Source organism: Mesoplodon mirus (genome assembly GCF_964341445.2).
Source record: "Mesoplodon mirus genome assembly, chromosome: 19".
In the NCBI taxonomy this organism is placed as follows: Eukaryota; Metazoa; Chordata; class Mammalia; order Artiodactyla; family Ziphiidae; genus Mesoplodon; species Mesoplodon mirus.
Window position 1 is genome coordinate 16,418,959 of NC_138995.1, and position 20,175 is coordinate 16,439,133.

A 20,175-nucleotide genomic window follows, 5' to 3' on the forward strand; every position below is an offset into this window, starting at 1 on the left:
GTGAGGGAAAGCTTTGTGGCTGAGGACTGGAGGGTTTAAAGGGAAAAACCTGGAGGCTGAGAGGCCTCATAATACTATGGCTGAGTTAAGGAGAAGGTGGAGATCAGAGGCTGCCTGGCTGTGTGCTGTGTGCTAGGGATATTCGGAAGCACCCAGGTCATGGAAGAAGGGATGGAGGCTTGGGATGAGGGGCCGTGACTGCCAGGCTGACAAGGGCCTGTGGTAGTGTGGCTCACCTGGAGCTGTGTTCTTTCTGGATTGAAGCGGACATGTCTGAGAGTGGCTCCCCTCATCCACAAGCCACCGAAGCCCTGAGGCATGAGTGCTTGCAAGTTGGTGCGTGCTTAAGGTCAAGAGAACATTGATTTCTGCCCTGAGTTGTGGTGGAAGCTGCTAATTTGATAAGACAGAGCATTAAAGATTCAGTGTGGATGGGTATTGATCATGGGCAGGTCTTGTTAGAAGGGATTTTTTTAATCATCAAACAACTATTGGTAGAAAACTAAATAAGGATCACCCACCAGAACCTACCTTCTTTGAGGGGCTATAAGCTTGAGTAAGATATCATGGAGTGATTGAGCGCACAGCTTTGAAGTCAGACAGATGGCGGTTGAAATCTTGGGTTTACCAGTTGTTAGCTGCATGGCTTTGGGTAAGTTACTCAATTTCTCTGTGCCTCAGGGTCCTGATAGCTACAGTGAGAGAGGTAGTATCTACAGCATGAAGTTGTTTGGAGAGTTAAGCAAGGCACAAATGATGAAGAAGAAGAAGAAGAAGAAGAAGCACAACAACAGATAATCTTACTTGGGCCAATAAACTAATTTCATCCTCACAACTATAATGAGGAAACAGAAGCACAGAAGCTTGTTGAAGCTTACACAGTGTGCAGCTGGCCTTTGAAGCCAGGTAGGCTATGTCCAGAGCTGGCACTGTTAACCCCTGAGAATATAGCTTTAATTTATGTCCAGCAGTGTCTGGTGTACAGGTGCTGAATAAATGCTGAATATCTACAGCCATATATGTTGATGGTGGACTTAGAATGCCAAGCTCTCCCCTTTTACTAAATTTTTGCAAGCTGCTGGAATTAGTTTTTCCATTTCCCTAATGGGATAGTTCATGTAATAATGCTAAAGAAAGTAACAGAGGATCATGAGGCTCTAACTACCTCTCACAAAAATAATCCTCCAAACTAACAAAAAACTGGATAAAGGAGGGAAGAAGAGAAAGGAAGAGACAATGGAAAAGCAAAAGCAAGTATAAGAGCAAATGAGTAAAGATGGGTAATTTGGGAATTTTGAGTGTGAGATCTGGGAAAGCTCATCAAAGCTGGGAAAGTGTCATCAGCTGCCACATCACATGCCTGAGCCTCGTCCCCAGGAGAACTGTATAGTCTAGAATAATTGAAGGACTATGGTAGACGGTTACATGGGTAGCCTTCAGTGAACCACACCTCCTGGGATTCCCACCCTTGTTTGCTCCTCCCACAATGCTTCTGTTGATGTCATGTGACATGCTTTGACCAATGGGACATTAGCAAGTAGAGGCTTGATGTGTGCTGTCACTTGGGCTTGTCCCCTTAGAAGCCAGCACCTAACTATCGTGTAAATAAGCTTGGGCTTGAGTGAAGAGAGATTGCACATAGAGACCCTGGAGCTCCAGCCCAGCTCATAGCTATCACACATGGAGTAGAACTGCCTGGCTGGAATCATGAGAAATAATACATTGTTGAGGCTTTAAGCCAGTAAGTCTTGAGGTGGCTGGTTCTGCAAAAGTTGGATAACAAAAGTGACTTTCCTTATTTTTCTCTTTCAAATTTAATTTTTAATTACATAAGATATGTAAGAATCCATTCTTTTAAAAAAATAGAATATTACAGGTAAATCTGAAGTTCTGTTTGATTACCACCCCCAATCCTGGTGTCCTTCCTCCTTTGTAAAGGTAAGCAAATTAGGGGCTTGGTGTCCATCCATGAAAAAAATTTTTTTTTAACTTTTACATACTCAGATATATACTCATAGATAGTTTATTGGGTTTTGAGACTACTTTCCACTGCAACTTTGAGGCGGAACTGAAGTGACCACCTTTATTTATTTGAAGATGAGGGTGACAATTCTCCTCCATAACACATGGCAACAGCTTGGCCAACAGGATGGATTCTCCCCTTAAACACTGACTCTGAAAAGCAAGTCAACTTGCCTCTAACCATGTTGCCCACTGCTCTGTATCTGCACTTATAACAACCTAAATCAAGGTGTGGAGTCCCTTTCTAAACATCCTGAGAGAAGGATGTGCTCCCAGAGGGATTTGGTAGGCAACTTTCATTTTCCATATCCTCATGGAGGGGAAATCCCTCCCAGACAACTTATTCCAATGTGACTGGGAGAATTATGGCAGCCAAAATGGTTTGGCTTTCCACCTTGCCTTCCTTGCTTCCCTAGGATCTGTGTTCCCCACCATATTCCCTACCCAAGGAAGATTTGCATGCTAGGAGAGGCATCAGCAGAAGCTCAGAACTCTGAGAGCTCTGTGTTTTGCCAGGTTGCAAATAGGAGGCAGGAGCCACTGCAGTTCCCTACTGTTAACCACTTTGGAATCTCCCCATCCTTGGGGAGCTGAGGTCAGGTATGCTGCCTGGTTGGCTATGGGAAGGCCCAGGAACAGAGTCAGGAGACCAGAGGAACAGTCAAAAGCGTCTCTATCTAGTTCACACCTTGGCACCAGCTCGAGGAGGCTGGTGCATCCAATTTAGAGAAGGAGTGTCTATTAGGTGTTAGGCCTCACCAGACACACACGGCACACTTCACAGAGTGTCCTGAAAGATCGTTGAATACTCTACAAATGAGTCACAAAGAAGCATCCAGAACCATGGATGAATCACGTAATAGTTCAGTACCTGGAATATGTCCTAGGTATGCAGCTTGACACAAAATTGTGCAGGACAGATAGAGCCCTTGACCAGCAGCCAGTGGTATTATTCACATGAGTTTACAGTGATGAAGCTGTCTTTGGCTCCTGGAGGAACAACAGCATCACCCTAGTGTGGGCTTAGGGGGAAGGCAGACAGGCTCTCGGAATCAAGGAATCTAAAACAGCTAAAGAAGAGTTGTCAGCTAAAATTCCTGGCAGCTCTGTATCTCTCTAAGTATCATGCTTAGTTTATATACAGGTGAGAACTAATAAAATAATATAAAAAGACTTAAAAATGTTTGGGTGAATATGTTGGGTTGGTCCAAAAGAATTGAAAGCAGGAACTCAAAGAGACATTAGTATACCCATGTTCTCAGCAGCATTATTCAAACAGCCAAAAGGCGGGAGCAACCCAAGTGTCCATCAGTGGATGAATGGATAAGTAAAATGTGGTATATACATACAATGGAATATTATTCAGTCTTTAAAATGAAGGAAATTCTGACAAATGCTACAACATGGATGGACTGGACATTATGCTAAGTGAAATAGGCCAGTCATAAAAAAGACAAATACAGTATGATTCTACTTATATGAGTAACTTACAAGAGACATAGAGACAGAAAGTAGAATGATGGTTGACAGGGGCAGGGCAGGGAGGGGAGAATGGAGGGTTATTGTTTAACGGGTATAGTTTCAGTTTTACAAGATAAAAGGAGTTCTGGAAATGGTTGGTGGCTATGGTTACACAACATTATGGATGTATTTAACACCACTGAACTGTACACTTAAAAATGGTTAAGATGATGAATTGTATGTTATGTGTTTTTTACACATAAATAAATAATATGTTGTGGTAGATTTAAAAAATGATCACGATATTTTATAACTCACTCCATCAAGAGGTTGAATCTATTTCTCCAGCACTGGGACCTGGGCTGGCCTTCTGCCTTTCTTGGCAATAGAACGCAGGAGAAGTAACACTGTGTGAGTTCTAGTGGCTAGACCTTAGGAGACTCTCCTCTCAAGTTCTTGGAACCCTGAGACTTCCGTGTGAATAAGTCTCAGCTAGCCTGCTGGAGGATGAGGCCATGTGGAATAGAAGCGAGGCACTCTAGCTGACACTCAGCCAGCCCCTAGCCAATCTGGCAGCTCACTGCAGGTACTCAGATGAGTCGCAGCCAAGATCAGTTGAGCCTGACCAGGTCAGTAGTATGGCCCAGAGGAGCCCAGATCAAATTGCTGACCCACGGAGTCATGAATTAAATAAATGGTGGTTGTTTTGGGGTGGTTTCTTATGCAGCAAAAGCCAACTGTAACATACCTTAAACACTGCTCCAAATCCTACTGACTTGCTTAGCCAACATGTTTTCAATACTTTAAGATCTATGAAGACAGACACTGTGAACTGTCTTTCCTCCCATTACATCTTCATTGCCTACCCCTGTGCCTAGCACAGAGTAGACACTTAATATTTGTTGAGAAAAGAATAGTGTGAAATAGACTTATTTTGCTGGCACCTCAAATTTTTTTTTCTAAATGAGGCAGGGAATAATGATAAATACAAGGTAAATAAATAAAATACAAATAAAAACTCAATTAGGCTATGTCTTAATTATCCACTATTCTTAATTAATGGGGCATGGGTTGATGAATTTTAAAGCATCTGCAGGCTCCTTCCATTCACCCGTCAACAAATATTTATTTAGTACATAATTTGTGCTACATACTAGGCTAGTCCCTAGGATACAATGGGTAAGCAAGACGGATAGCATCCCTGGCCTCACAGAGCCATGGAAATGTATACCATTAATTCTGTGTAACACAGAAAATAACTAATTTCATTTTATAGCTGTAGGTAGAAATCACAAATAGGGCTATGGGTAGATATATGCCATGTGATCCTGGTACAAGATGTTTTCTTTCTTGTAACTTGATCTTTTTGGCTTGTTTTTTCCTATTCATTTAAATAATATAATCTATTCATCCATTCAACAAGTATTCATTGAGTAGTAGTGGGCACATATAAGGTGAACTAGACAAAAGTACTCTCTGACCTCACAGAGCTTTCAGTCTGGTCAAGGAGGCTCTAGGTATAATTATATGTATAATTATACTAATAAACAAGTAATTACAAATTAGCCAAGCATCACAAAGGAAAAGCACAGGGAGCTATCCTAGGGGAGCACGATCGAGTCTGGGTAAGGCATAGCTGGGGAGCTCCTGGGCATAGCAAACAGCCTGGCATAACATCATCCCGACTTGGGCTGGTGTGCTGTAGGACATTCTTTTTCTGTGTGGTTTTAAAGATTTGGAACTGAGTTTCAAGGCATTTATGGACTTGAGCTGTTAACCTGTGAGCACTCTGGGTCTGTGAGGATTTACCTTCCTCTTTCCTCCATCTCACAGTTGCCACTGGGTGAGCATTTTTTTCATTTTCGGAGTCTCATTGACAAAGCCTAGACCTTGGGACTGCATATGCGTGCGTGAGTCCCAGCCAAGATCGGCTGAGCCTGACCCAGGCCCTCAGAACTGCCCAGATGTGCCCAGACCAAAAAGAGATCCTGGCTTGTTCCCTAAGCCCCACGGATGGTGAGTGAGCTGCTGAAACCTGTCTCTGCTGTCTTTCCACCTGTAGAATGAGGACGTGTATCTCCTCAACCTCTCCCATCCTTTCTCATTATCAGCCCTCCTTTGCTGGGTGCCCACCAAGCACGGGGCTTGGGGCAAGCCAAGCGGCTGCTTTCAGCCCCTCACAAGTGTGTGGCAACAACCCCTGAGCTGATGTCTGTGAAGCGCCACACGCTCCAAGGAGACAGGCACTCTCCAGAAGGAACAGGAGGCATCGTAATTACTGTGCCTCTTTGGAGAGGCCACGGGTACTTGGCATGGTGCCACCACCTTCTCTGGAGACAGCGGCTGCCTGGCTGTACATGTAGCCCCAAACACAGACTTTTCTGCTTTACACAGAGATTGCCCTGGGCTGCAGCAGGCGCTGCCTGTTCATCAGCCCAGCCTGTGATGAGCAAGGACACAGATGAGGGCTGGTGCCCACGGCTCGGAGCTATTAGTCAATGTTTATTTATTCAACAAATATTTATTGAGTGTTTACTCTGGGCCAACTATGAGGCTAAACACTGCTGGGGTACGAAGGTTTATAAGAGAGGAGAGAAACCATTTATAAAACATTAGCTATGGGGCCCTAGACCAGGCCAAATACTATCTCATTAATCCTTTTACAGATGAAGAAACTAGTGTATAGCAACATATGTGGGATCACAGAGCTAGTAAATGGCAGAGCTGAAACCTGATTCAATGTCAGCCCAATGCTAAATACTGTGGTCTTCCCAGTACACTGTTCTGCTTCAGGAACTTACCAAGACTCCCAAAATCTCCACCTCTGCAGAGACCAAAATCCTTAAACAAGGCACAGAGCCACATCAGCCCTCTGGCCCCCAGCTTACAGGAATGTACAGCCCTCACAGAAATGTACATCCGCCCCCTTCCTACCCTGGACTCATCTTATGAAGCAATGTCTTTTCTCAGTCTAATGCTTGGTGGAAATTCCCAGGTGCAGATGGGAGGAAAGAGTATTCCAGGCGGAGAAACCAGCACATGCGAATTCACGGTGGCAACAGAGATTTATCTAGACGAGGCGGACCTGGGCATGCTCAGTGAAATGGAAGAACAAAAGGTACAAGAGATAAAAAGGAGGAACCGGTGGTGGCAGGATGGGATAGGAACAAGCATCCAGTTAAGGAGATACATACAGAAGAAAGGCACTGCTTTCTGGTCAGGCAGGAAGAATAGATGCAAGTATATTTAAACCAAGTAAAAGAAAATGATGACGACCGTGATACTCCAAAAGAATGGAAAAGCTTCGGCAACTTGAGTGGGGAATGGGAAACACTGGTGGCAACTTATTTGCAGAAATGTAAGTTAAAATAGCAAAAAACTGGAAACCAATGTAGAGTCCACCCAGAAGAGAGCGCTTTCGAAAATTCTGAGACAGCTACTGGACAAGATGCTTTGCAGCCATTAAAAATGAACATTATGAAGATTCTGCAGCAATGTGGAAAAGAACTTATAATAACACAGTGGGAAACAAGACTATAGAAAATAAAATCCTACCCTGTTTTGACCCCCAAGTAGAACAAGTGACAGAAAGAGATGGATGGAAAGAGAAAGACGTTGGACTTAGAGCTTGTTTTGAGACAAGAAAGAAATTCCACGGCAGTGCTTCTAAAGGACAATCCACAGATTTCACAAATCACTTGATATTGCTTTCAAAATGTGTGTGTGTGTACTGCGTGTGTGAATTCTTTTCTGGGATGAGGTGAGGGCTTCAAGATTTCATTATTTCTCAGAGGGCTCTATGACCATGTCAGGACCACAGAGTACAGTTCAAATCACTGTATCACAAAGTATCTTCTGTTTTAGTTGGGATTCTAAAGTTCTCTGAGACAGCTAAAAGGGGTTCTTCTCTAATATCTTCTCCCAACATTCTGAGGACCTAGTCTGGGAGCTCACATCATGACTGATTTGCCTGTGGGAGCCAGGCCTTCCCTTGCTGGGTTCAACACTGAGAAAGTGTGTGTACACACATCTGCACTCTCTTTCTCTCTCACCCAGTGAACGGTTTTCATCCAGCCTCCCAGGTTTCGAGAAGCCCATCAGGGAACTCTTCTAAAGAGCAAAGGGATTTTTTCTAAGTGACCTTACATGGCTTTACACAATATCAAATTCCCTCACAATGGAGAGTGGCATGGACACATATACACTACCAAATGTAAAATAGATAGCTAGTGGAAAGCAGCCGCAATGCACAGGGAGATCAGCTCGGTGCTTTGTGACCACCTAGAGGGGTGGGATAGGGAGGGTGGGAGGGAGACGCAAGAGGGAGGGGATATGGGGATATATATATACGTATAACTGATTCATTTTGTTATACAGCAGAAACTAACGCACCATTGTAAAGCAATTATACTCCAATAAAGATGTTAAAAAAAAATTCCCTCACAACGAATGGTTATTGGGAGAATCGAACTCCATGGCTTTGGAGCCAAGTCTGAGATATATAAGACAGAAAGTGATCCCATTAGACTGCGGAAGCAAGACGGCGAACTTCCCGGAAGACCACACGCCCCTTAAACCAAGCCGGCGCATTTCATGGCACAAAGGAGGAAGAACAGTGTGCAATAAAGAAAAATGGCTGCTTAGAAAAACAAGTGTTTTACAGCTTTTGAATAATTCAAAACTATGGTACATTTGACGGGGATCATGTCTCCAAGCCAATAAATAAGGTCATTAAACCATTCTGGTATTCCTCTGATGCCGCTCACGTTCCTTCATTCACTAAGTGTTTATTGACCACCTTCCTTAGGCCTGACCCTCCTCCCACCTTCTCAGTGAAGAGCATGAAGGACTCTGGGAGTGGAAAAGATGAAAGGAGCTTATGGCCAGCCCATCCTGGGTTTGAATCCTCCACCACCAAGCAAATTAGTTCTGTCCACTGAGCCCCACTTCCCTCACCTGTAAAATGGGAGCACTACTTACCATGCAGGTTGTATGAGAACTCTGTGGATGGATGTACGTGTAGCACCAAACACAGGATACAGGCACAGAGTAGGTATACTCTGGTGGGTATACGTGGAGGAGATAATTAAAGAAGGTCTTAATGCCACATCCCCTATCTACCGCACAGGTTGTTGGGTGGATCAAATGAGCCTATGAAATATGGAAGAAATGCTAAAAAAAAAAAAAAACCCTGTGAAATGTTATAGAGCTACCATTACTCTGAGTAAGTCCCTAGCCTATGCTTTTTTCTCATGTGGGTATGAAGCTGCCTGGCTTCTCCCAAAGGTCAGAGCCTTCTCCATTTTACTGATGGTCTTTTCTTGTCTCCAAAGAGCATGTGAGTCAGTTGCTCTGGTGAGTTTTTTTCGAGGCTCTAACTGAGCTTGGGATGAGCTTTACCATGCTAAGGGTCAATGTGTCCCCAGACAGAATAGTATTTTAATTCAACAGCATTCAGCAGTTATTAAACTATGATAAACGCTAAAGTGGGAAAGATTACACTTAGACATTAAGAGTGTCACTTGAATCACTTAAAAATATTATAATGTATGGCTAATTGCACCTTGACTATATTATCCAGTGCTGTGAAAACACTTCAGATCCTTAAGTAAGGTACCATTTAAATACCTATTTCGGTATGTAAAGGATAATATTCTTGAGTGCAAAGGTTGTTAAAGGCCCCAGTATTCATTGAGTACCTATTATGTGCTGGGTACTTTGTCCATATTAATTCATTTAATGGTCAAAGAAATTCTCTGAAGTAATTATTATCACCCCCATTTTATGGGTTGTAAAACTGAAATTCAGAGATGTCAAGTATCTTGCCTAAGGTCACACAGCTGATAAACGGCACAGCTAAGATTTGAGTCCAGAATTCACCATCCTCATCGACATACATAATCATATTCTATACGACTTCTGTTTTTATATTTAACCCCTTTGTGCATCAGTTTCCTCGCTTATACACTGGTGACAATAATTACAGTAGGTTGTTGTGAGGATTAAGTGAAATGATTTATGAAAAACTCATAACACTGTGCCCAGCAAATGGAAGTACTATAATACATTGCTATTATTCTCTCCTATGTGGTCATCTTAGCACACTTAAGCTAAGGACTCTAGAGCTGGGGTTCACTTTGGAAATAATCCCTACTCCCCAGCATGGATTTAGCACAGTTGAAACAACACCATTGAAGCTATAATGGCCTACATGGCAAAACTGGCTGTATGATTTGCGTGGCCCAGTGCAGAATGAAAATGTGTTGCCTTTGGTAAAAAAAATTATTAAGAATTTCAAGATGGCAGCAGAAGAGCTTTAAACCAAGCAGGGGTCTCCTCAGTGTCAGATCCTGTGTACCCATGCTGGTCACGGCCCACAAAAACAGTACTAGAGGCGGGAGAGTCAGATCCTGTGTACCCACGCTGGTCACAGCCCACGAAAACAGTACTAGAGGCGGGAGAGTCAGATCCTGTGTACCCACGCTGGTCACAGCCCACGAAAACAGTACTAGAGGCGGGAGTCCAGGCTGCCTTGGCTACTTATCACCTCTATGGCCCTGAGCAAAGCACTGGAAATTTTCAAGTTTCTCTCTGATTTCTCAGCAATAAAATGGAGACCATTCTTGCCTCACAGGTTGTAGGGGGAATCAAACGAGATGATGGGTGCAAAAGTCCTAGCTTAATGACAAAGCACCTTGCTGGTAGTTCTCAATCCTGACCATGCAGCAGAACCACCTGTGAACCTGTTAAAAATGCGGAGCCTAGCTGTTCTTGAAGATTCAGGCCCAGGAGCTCTGGTCTATGCATCTGTATTATGAACAAGCTCTAGGCGATTCGGAAGCACAGCCAGGATCAAGCAGCAATGCACTACCAAGCAAAAGATATTATTGAGTACAGAAACATTTGGCTTAATTACTTAGATTTGGGTGTTCCTTGCTTGGCTTTAAGATTACAGTCAAGGCACATCTGAAGCTCTAAGTTGCTTGAAACTCACCCTGTGAAATCGTTTCAATATATCACTTGGTCAGTCTGTCAGTGATATGGCTCTAGGACACACAAAAGATTCCTTTTATGCCACTAGGCAAGGAATTATTCCTCACTTGAAACTGTAACTTCAAGGCCAAAGTTTTCACATGGAGCACCCCCTGAACTTTCTGGCTTCTGGTTGCCACGTAACCAGAAAAGACCAGCGCCAGTGAGAACAGATATGCAACAGCAGCCTTTCTTTGGAAATACTTCAAATCCAGGCAGAAGACTGACTGTATGGTGATACCTTTCATGCCACCTGGCACATGTCACTGTAACTCAGCTGCATTCTCACCTGGGTGTCTGTTTCGGGGAACGACAGAATGGCTACATTTGACAAGTCACACGCATCCTCTCATCAAAGCCATCTGATTTTTCTTTAACAAACTGTGTTCTGCCTGAGCAGGAGTATTAATTAAGGTTCTATTATATGGGCAGGCAGGTTGGGGGTAGTTAAAAGCTGCAGGGTAGAGGTGACAAAACAAAGCTGGTGCATGTGTGCCGCCATTAACGGGGTGTTAATTGGGTGGTACACGAACATAAATAGGAAGCTCAGAGGTGCCTGGAGTATTCAGTAAAGGCCACGGGCTAACCCCATCATATGATGCAGGCTCAACTCAAATTTCCCGGCTGTAATCCCCCCATTACCCCAACATATTTATGCTGGGTCTATTGGTGTGATTACCAGGAAATTAGGGTCACCTGGGAGAGGCTTCCATCCAGGGCAGCCATGCACTGCACGCTGCCCTGGTCCAGTCAAGGGGCCATGTTGGGCTGTGATGGAGACTGCTGGCTTCTTTGCTCCTGGTACTGACTGCTCTGAAACTCAACCTTTCTGTGCCTCACCAGCCACAGGAAAGTCTAAGTTATTCTCTTTCTCTTCATCCAGCCATCTCAGACTTAATGGGTCTTTCCCTATTTTCTGGTCAGTCAGTGGTGGGTACATGGGTGGCTGGCTACCCAGAGCTGCACGATGCCTAGGAAGGAAGAGAGGAAGAAAGCTCTTTGGGATAATGCTCTATGTACTGAAATCCTTTGGGAAAGCCAAGCTTTTTCCTCTTACACATCATTGTTGAACTGTAGACTGCTACATCTACAAGGGTTCTTCAAGTCAGCCATTCCAACTCCCAACTTTATGGGTGAAGAAACCAAAGCCCAGAGGAGATAAATGAGTTGCTGAAGGTTACATAAAGAGAAGTGCCAACTGCCTGCAGAAACCAGTGCACTTTTCCACAAGCCTGCATTGCCCATCTTGGTTTGCTGTAGCAGGCACTAGTGAGGCCCATAGCTTCTCCTGAACAGCAGTTATCCTCTATCATGCTTCCTTTAAATATGGTTTCTCCATCCTCACGCTAAGCCCATTTTCCATACCTGGCTCCAGTTCCTGGATTATTACTGTCTGGTTTGGGGCTCTGAAGTCCATGTCACTGGCAAATAGTTCAAAGTTTCTCTCACTGATCTTCATGCCCTTTCCCTCCCATTCAAGGTCTCAGCCCAGCCCCTCTGGGCGAGCAGTTAAGATTTTCAGTGGCTACGAGCCCCCTTCCTGGATCTCTTCACTCTTTTTCAAGCCTAAACATCAGTGCTGCGTTCACATGCACATGTCACACAAATTTTTCTAGTCTTTACACTTCTAACATAGCTTCTATTTCCAAGAAGTCAAAGGGCTTTTCAGAGTCCATAAAAGTCTATGTACACAATGGCATTTTATACTCAGCAGTCTTCCCTGGGACTTTTTCATTTTCTGCAGGTGATCCTGAGTTGAGAAATGACTTCTAAATCCTGCCTACTCTCGGGGCTGATTAAAGTTGAGAAGTCCCTGTAGTCTACCCACCAGTACTTTTGTGAAGATTTTGCATAACTACTGAAAACAGTTTAAAAGATCATGTCTGTGATCTATTAAACAAGATTTTTTAAAAAGAGAGATAAAGGGTTTAAAAGGAACACATGGAACAGAAATGGCTGAGCTCTGCTTATTATATGTTAGAAATTATGAGAATAACACACTTATTGCTAATTAAGCAAGTCATTTATCATGAAGCACTTGCCAGAAAACATATTTGCATTCCTCCAAATTCAAATAAAGAACTAATGGGTAAATAATTTATGTTCAAGTAATTATTTTCAAGACTTTATTTAAACTGGAATTTAGGGAAAGTAATTCAGAGATTTTATTCCTTGCATCAGGTAATAAATTTGTTGTTTAATTAGAATGACAACTTGCTCCTTTAGGTAGAAGGAAAAGGGAATGTAAAATTCAGAGATGGCTGCTCAGAATGATCTGGTCAAAATGGTTCAGAGGAAGACTGGTGCTTTGGATGATTACAGTTACACAGGAGAGTAGCACAGAATTTCCAGAGGAATCAAACTCAGGGGCTTAGAGGTGTTTCTTTACTAGGAACAACACAAAACAAAAATAGTAATGAAACCCTCAAAAACCTCGCACCCATCCCTAACACACACAAACTCAGTGACACCTACATCTGAAATATACACCCTCACATGCAGACACCTTCACACACACTTCTTCCTGGCTAAAATAAATAGCAGTGCCAATCCCACCCCTAATGACAAAACACGTCCCCAGTGCTGTCAAATTGCTTTCACAGAGTTTAATGACTTGAGCATCCAGAGACAGACTTGTAGTTGCCACCTGTCCTGAGGCTTCTAACTTTTCCAGTGTGAAGAATTAGAGACACTTGGGCCTGGGGACTTAAATTTGTGGAGCTGGAAGGTTTTCAAAGTCTCCTGATCCATTTTCTTTAATTTAAGAGACAGAAATTGTCAGATTGCTTTTCAGCTTCCATTTCTCACCAGCTGGGGGGCTATTCATTCCATGGACCCTTGGCTTAGCTATGTTGTCTTTCATGAAGCATAGGCCTCCGGGCAGGAATTTTGGGTGAGATGGATTAGAGTCCAACACACTCCACCTCCTCCGCCCCCAGTGACCCAGGAGCCATAGAGGTCCCTGCTTGGCACTGTCCTGTTAATACTGTCCTGTCCAAGACAGATTCCTCCAGGGGTGACCCCCAAGAGTCTTAGGGGACCAGGATGTGGAAACAACACAGGATTCTCTCCTTTTTACCTCTCTGTGCAGTTCCTGTTAGCCAGAAAATCAAGCCACTGCCAGTCCAGAGCCGATGACAAAACTAAAGCAAAAAGTACAGGTTCTGCTAAGGATGGATACACAAGACTATCTGTGCTCAAAGAACAAAATGAAGCAGTACATGATGAAATTCTCCTTCTATGCCTCAGGCCAGGCCTCTGAGTACTTCTTTGGTCCAGAAATTTACAAAGAGAGCTTCACAAATTCCCATCTCTGTCATTACTACAATATAGGATTTCCCTATACAATACACTACAGTGTAACTGAAAACTTTAAGCTAAACCCTTCAGTCTGTCAATGATTGTGTAAACTTCGGACTGCAATGACTTACAAAGCTATTGAAAGAAGTTACGCGGCTGAAATAAACTCTACACTATATCATTGCACATGAGATTGATGGGACCTGCAAAATCAAAGCTGTGCAGTATATGTGCTCTTGGGATGAACAGGAATGGAATGCAGCCTGCACAGGGTAAGCTGGAATACAGCAGGCTACCAGACCCTCCAGCCCTTCTGCTGGTGCATCAGAATCATCTTTGTCAGAAGAAGCAAGGAAATCAGTTCGTGGAGAAGAGAAGGGAGCCCACAACAGGGCAAAATGGGAAGCATGAGAAGGTGGGGTAGGGTATTCTTAAAGAATGGGATGTTTTGAACTATATATATATATACATATCACATAATCTATGAAATTATGTCTTTTAAAAAACTTTCTGTTATGAAAAAGAAAAACCTCCACGTATCTATCACTTAGCCTCAGCAGTGATCAATTCACAGCGAATCTTGGTTATCTGTCACTCCCACTCTTCCCCACCTTGTTATTTTGAAGCAGATCTCAGACATAGCATTTCATCTGTAAGTATTTCAGTACGCATCTCTAAATATTTTGAGATATTTTTAAAACTAACCATAATACCATTATCACACCTAAAAATATTTCCTTAACATTTTCAAATATCCAGTCAGTGTTCAAATTTCCCTCAGTGTCCTGCACACTTTATCTCTTAAAAGTTTGAATTGGGATCCCATAAAGCCCATACCATGCAATTGGCTGATAGGTTCCTTAAGTCTCTTTAATCAGGAGGTTCCCTTTCAAACTCTTTGTCCTTGGAAGTTTTTTTTAAAATTTATTTTATTTTTTGGCTGCATTGGGTCTTCATTGCTGCACACAGGCTTTCTCTAGTTGCAGCGAGAGGGGGCTATTTTTCGCTGCGGTGTGCCGGCTTCTCATTGCAGCGGCTTCTCTTGTTGCGAAGCACAGGCTCTAGGGCGTGTGGGCTCAGTAGTTGTGGCTTGTGGGCTCTAGAGCGCAGTCTCAGTAGTTGTGGCTCACAGGCTTAGCTGTTCCGCGGCATGTGGGATCTTCCCGGACCAGGGCTCGAACCCGTGTCTCCTGCATTGGCAGGTGGATTCTTAACCACTGCGCCACCAGGGAAGGCTCTTTGGAAGTTTTTTATTGTTGTCATTGAAGAAATTGTGTCATGTGGCGTCAAGAGTTTCAAACAGTCTGGTTTTTGCTGATTGCCTTCTCATGGTGGTGTTTACATTTTATTCACATAGTGGTGAAATTCAGTGTGGTTATTATTATAATTGATAATATACTGTGTTATCTTTGGCCAGTGGGCATTTCTTCAATCAGCTCTTCCATAGAATTTTTCAGCCGTGCCAATGAGGCTTTCATCACCTGTGTGTTAAACTTTTTTTTTCTAAATTTATTTTTATTTATTTATTTTGCTGCACGTGGGCCTCTCACTGCTGTGGCCTCTCCCGCTGCGGAGCACAGGCTCCGGACACGCAGGCTCAGCGGCCATGGCTCACGGGCCCAGCCGCTCCGCGGCATGTGGGATACCCCCGGACCGGGGCACGAACCGTGTCCTCTAGCATCGGCAGGCAGACTCTCAACCACTGCACCACCAGGGAAGCCCGTGTGTTAAACTTTAATTCATTTCATTTCCATGGAATCATTTATTAGTTCTTCTGAAAAAAACACAACCATTGAGGAGTTCTTGATGTTTGCTGCCTGAGTAGCAATGTTGCACCTCTTTCACTGTTGGCTTGAGTCGATGTGGAAGTCTGCATTCCCAGTGTTTGCAACGGCAGTGACTCTATGAGGTGATTTGCACTTTCTGGAAAATTCAGTTGAGAGGCTGATGGAATGTGGGAGTTGAGGGAGGAATAGGCACCTCCTCTTACCTAGGTGCATAAGTGGAAGACACAGTGGAGACCGAGGGGACGCAGAAATTTCAATTCAGTGTTCTGCTCAGCAACTGATTTATTTTCCTTGGTGGTTATACAAGTAGTCTGAGAGGAGAGGAACTGTGCCATAATCTGAGACTTTTTATTAAGCTGCCAATATATGGGATAAGAAGTTCTTACTAGTGACCTTTACTATCCTGGGCTTTGTAGATTGGTAAAGTAACTCCACATTTTTCCAGAAACTTTTCCACTACCACCTTACTTTCAATTACTCCAACAGTCTCCCTGTTTTAACTTTGTCCCTCTATCCAGATCTATTCTCCACATAGCAGCCAGAGTCAGGGGAATTAGACCTACCATGGACCGAGACTTACTATAAAGATACAGTGATTAAGACAGAGTGGTATTAGCATAGAGATGGACAAATAGACCAGTGGAACAGAACACAGAGCCCAGAAACAGACTTAGATGCTTGCTTTGGGACAGAGTTGGTACTGGAGACCAACAGGAAGTGATGAACACACTGTCTCATGACCATCTTTCCATCTCGACTGCTCTTCACAGACAACAGTTTAAATAGCTTCAGGGTATTCCATAGACCCCATATCTTGTTATGAAAGATTTTTACTGAACTTTCAGATGTTTAATGATACAGTCTGATTTCTAAGCCATGGAGAACTAGAGGTGTTAAGCTCTAATAGAGGATATGGTGGCATTACTCAGTGCCAGTCTGGTAAAGTTGGTGAAATGGCCATTACTGGGTCATTCAGGAATGTTTTTGCTTTCTGCCTTTACCACCCCACAGCCCCAATCTCAGCACAGGCTGGGGCTGTATTGTGGGCTGGTAGACTCTGGAGAAGGGAGAAGCAGTATATGGAGCAAAACAAAATAAATGCCAAGTTCCATCTTTGCTCTTTACAGGTTGTGATTCTGTAAGTCAGCATGATACCTAAGTTTCTTCATCTGCATACCAGGAACAGTAATATATTCCCTAGGATGATTGTGAGGATTTAAGTAAGATAATGTGTATAGGGTACGCAATGTGCCTGCCGCACAGACTCAATATATGGAAGTTACTGTTAATATAAGCAGAAAGGAAGAGTATCCAGCTGGTCATTTCTGTCTTCAGATGAAGCAAGAAGTTGGGTCAAAATGAGCAAAAATTAAATCAGGCATGTTCAGGGCAAAAAGGGACAAAAGGCTAGGATCTTGTTTGGGGACTATCGCTAAAGCACTTATCCTACTCAGTAGGGCACTACTCTCAGTGCCATTTTGTGGGGGGAACTAGTATGGAAAGAGCAGAGTGCATGTGCAGTGCTTACTTGTGACTAAAGGTAGCATCCACTGTTACTGAGACGCACTGGAAACCACTGGAGGTGTCAGAGTCTAAAAACACAACTATTGTGGAAACTTCTGAAGAAGTGCAAAAGTGAGAGCTACATTATTTGGTTCTACCATGAAGAGATGAGACAGGAGAGTTGAAATGGAAAGTATAGGTAAAGAGTAATCAGGCAAAAAAGAAAGCAAATATAGCAATATTGATATTAGAAAAGGTAGAATTTAAGGTTGAAGGTACAGAACAGAGGGAGAGTGACAGGATAATGTTAAAAAGCCCAGTGAGTAAAGGAGATACAATATCCATAAACCTGTATGCACCATACAATATAACAGCAAAATACATAAAGAAAAAAAGCTACTAAACATATAAGAAGATTTTAATTAAAATGAATAAGAGTTAGAGATATCTATATACATCTCTCAGAACTGGATATATCTAGGAGACAAAAATTAAGAACAGAGGGAATTTAATATTTTAAAAAACTTGGTAGAATAAAGTGCTAAAGTTAACATTATCTGGGGAACTAGTGAATGCACTAAGGCAAGAAAAGGAAATCATTGGTATCAATATTGAGAAAAATAGATAAAGCTATCTCTTTTGTGCTGATATGTTTGAATAGCTAGAAAACCCAAGATACTCCAATGAAACACTAGTCAAATAAATAAGATAATTTAGTAAAGACAGTGAAGATAACAACACAAAAATCAATAGCTTCACTCTCTACTAGCAATAAGCACCTGGAAATGAGAATGGGAAAAAAGATGACAGTAAAGATTTTTTCAAAAACATAAAAATACATAGGGAGAAATTTAACATAAAAGGAACTTGGACATAGGCGATGTTTTCCTGTGGCAGCTACGCCCTCTCCAGTGCTGTCTGAATTTCAGCCTTGGGTTCTGGGGTCCCACCTGCTCCCAAGTTCTTTGCTCCATCCTTGCATTCTTTCCTTCAGTCCTAGAAACAGTAGCTATTTCCTGCGTTTGCTATTCCTGTATCCCTTAGAGTCTTTTTTTAACCCTTTTAGAAGTTAACCACCTTTTACTAGTTAATAAGACTTTATATAAAATTTCCATGTTCAAATTACTGGCCTGGTTTCTGTCTCTTACCAGACCTTGACTAATACAGATCTATATGAATAAAATTATAAAATCTTATTCAAAGAGCCCAAACAAGAACTGAAAGGATAGAAAGGTATTTTCTTAGATAAGAAGACTTAACATTTTAAAAGTATCCATTCTTCCCAAAATACATATCTAAATTTAATGTAATTCTAATTCCAACAAAGTTTTTATTTTTTTGGAAATGGATAAAAATATATTAAATTCGAATGGAAGGGTAATCACATGAGAACAGCCAAGAGAAGCATGAAAAATAAGAATTGTGAGGAGGGACATGCCTTGCCAGATAGAATGTTACAGTAATCACATCTAAGTGGTATTGGCAGAAAGACAGATGAAGAGACCAGTAGAACAGAATGGAAAAATCCAGGAGAAGAGCCTAGGACACATTAGAATTTCACATATGACAAAGACAGAATTTTATTTCAGAGGCAGAGGGTTGTTTATTTAACAAATCATGCTGCCATAAATGGCTAGCCATCTAGAGCAGAGGTGGTCAAGATTTTCCTATAAAGAGCCAGTTAGTAGATATTTTAGGCTTTTGTGGACCTTACGGTCTTTGCCACAAGGATGCAGTTCTGCCTTATATTGCAAGAGCAGCCATAGACAGTATGTAAATGAGTGGCCATGATTATGTTCCAATAAAACTTTATTTACAAACACAGACAGCTGGCCTATGGGCCATAGTTTGTCAGTGGTCTAGAGGAAAATGAAAGTAGCCTCCCTGTCTCTGACCAAATACAAAAATAAATTCCAATGGAGTAAAGACTTAAATGTAAAATATAAACCATGAAAACCACTTAGAAGAAAAATCCAGGTGGACTACAGTCCCGTTAAGAAGGACATCCACCTTAATCAAGCCAAGAAACCCAGAAGACATAAAGAAAAGCTGAACGTATTTGACTATATAAAAATGTAAAATTTTTATAAGGCAAAAGATGCCATCAACAAAGTCTAAAGACAAAACAACAGATTTGAGAAAAATGTTTGCATCACAGATGACTGATATCTCTAATCTACAAAGAGCTCTTAACCAATCTGCAAAAAACAAAACAAAACAAAAAACAAAAAACAATAGAAAAACGGGCAAAGGGTATGAATTTTAGTTTAAGGGCAGTTGGAAGCTCTTGAAGATTTGAGCAAGGGAGTGATATGATTTAGGCTTTAAAAAGATTACTCAGGCTACTCTGTGAAAAATGGACTGTGGGGGGCAAGGGGTAACCATGGAACCAGGAAAGCCAGTTGGGATATTTCTGGAGTCTCCAGAGAAGGCTTCATAGATGTTCAATAAACATGGGCTGGTTTTTGATGAAAACATCTATGCCATGCCCGCTATGGCATCTAGGTCAAGGGTTCCTGAGCTGACCTCCTGATCCTTTCTTTGAGGGAAGGCAAGGTTCAGGATGTGGTATGACAATTTAAAGATTTTTGATGTAAGCAAGTGTGCATCACTGGTGGTTTGAACCCAAGAGCTTTCTCTGTCCAGGGTAAACCCTGAGAGAATCCTGCCACTGGCCCACATGCTTTGGTCTAACGGTCCTTCTTGGCTCTGCTTATGGGGAGTGGGAAGCAGCAAGAAGGTTGCTGCAGTCTTGAGGAATTGCTGAATTCTTGCCCTGATGAGGCCGGGCACAGGAGGAAGGGGACGAGACTGGGGAGGAAGGGGACGAGTCTGAGAAGAAAGGGGGAACGCTGACAAACACGGGGAGGGACAGGGCATGTGGCTGCAGCCTCTGGATGGGGAAAGGCTGCACCGACCAATTTCTTCTCTTCTTCTGAGGTTTGGGGATTCAACAACTGGGCTGCGAGTTGTTTTTTCCTTGTGTGAAGCCAAGAGTTTTCAACGGGTAAGTGGTCAAAGTACCCACTTGCTTCTCCTCAGGTAGGAAGTGGGTTCCAGCCACCCAGCA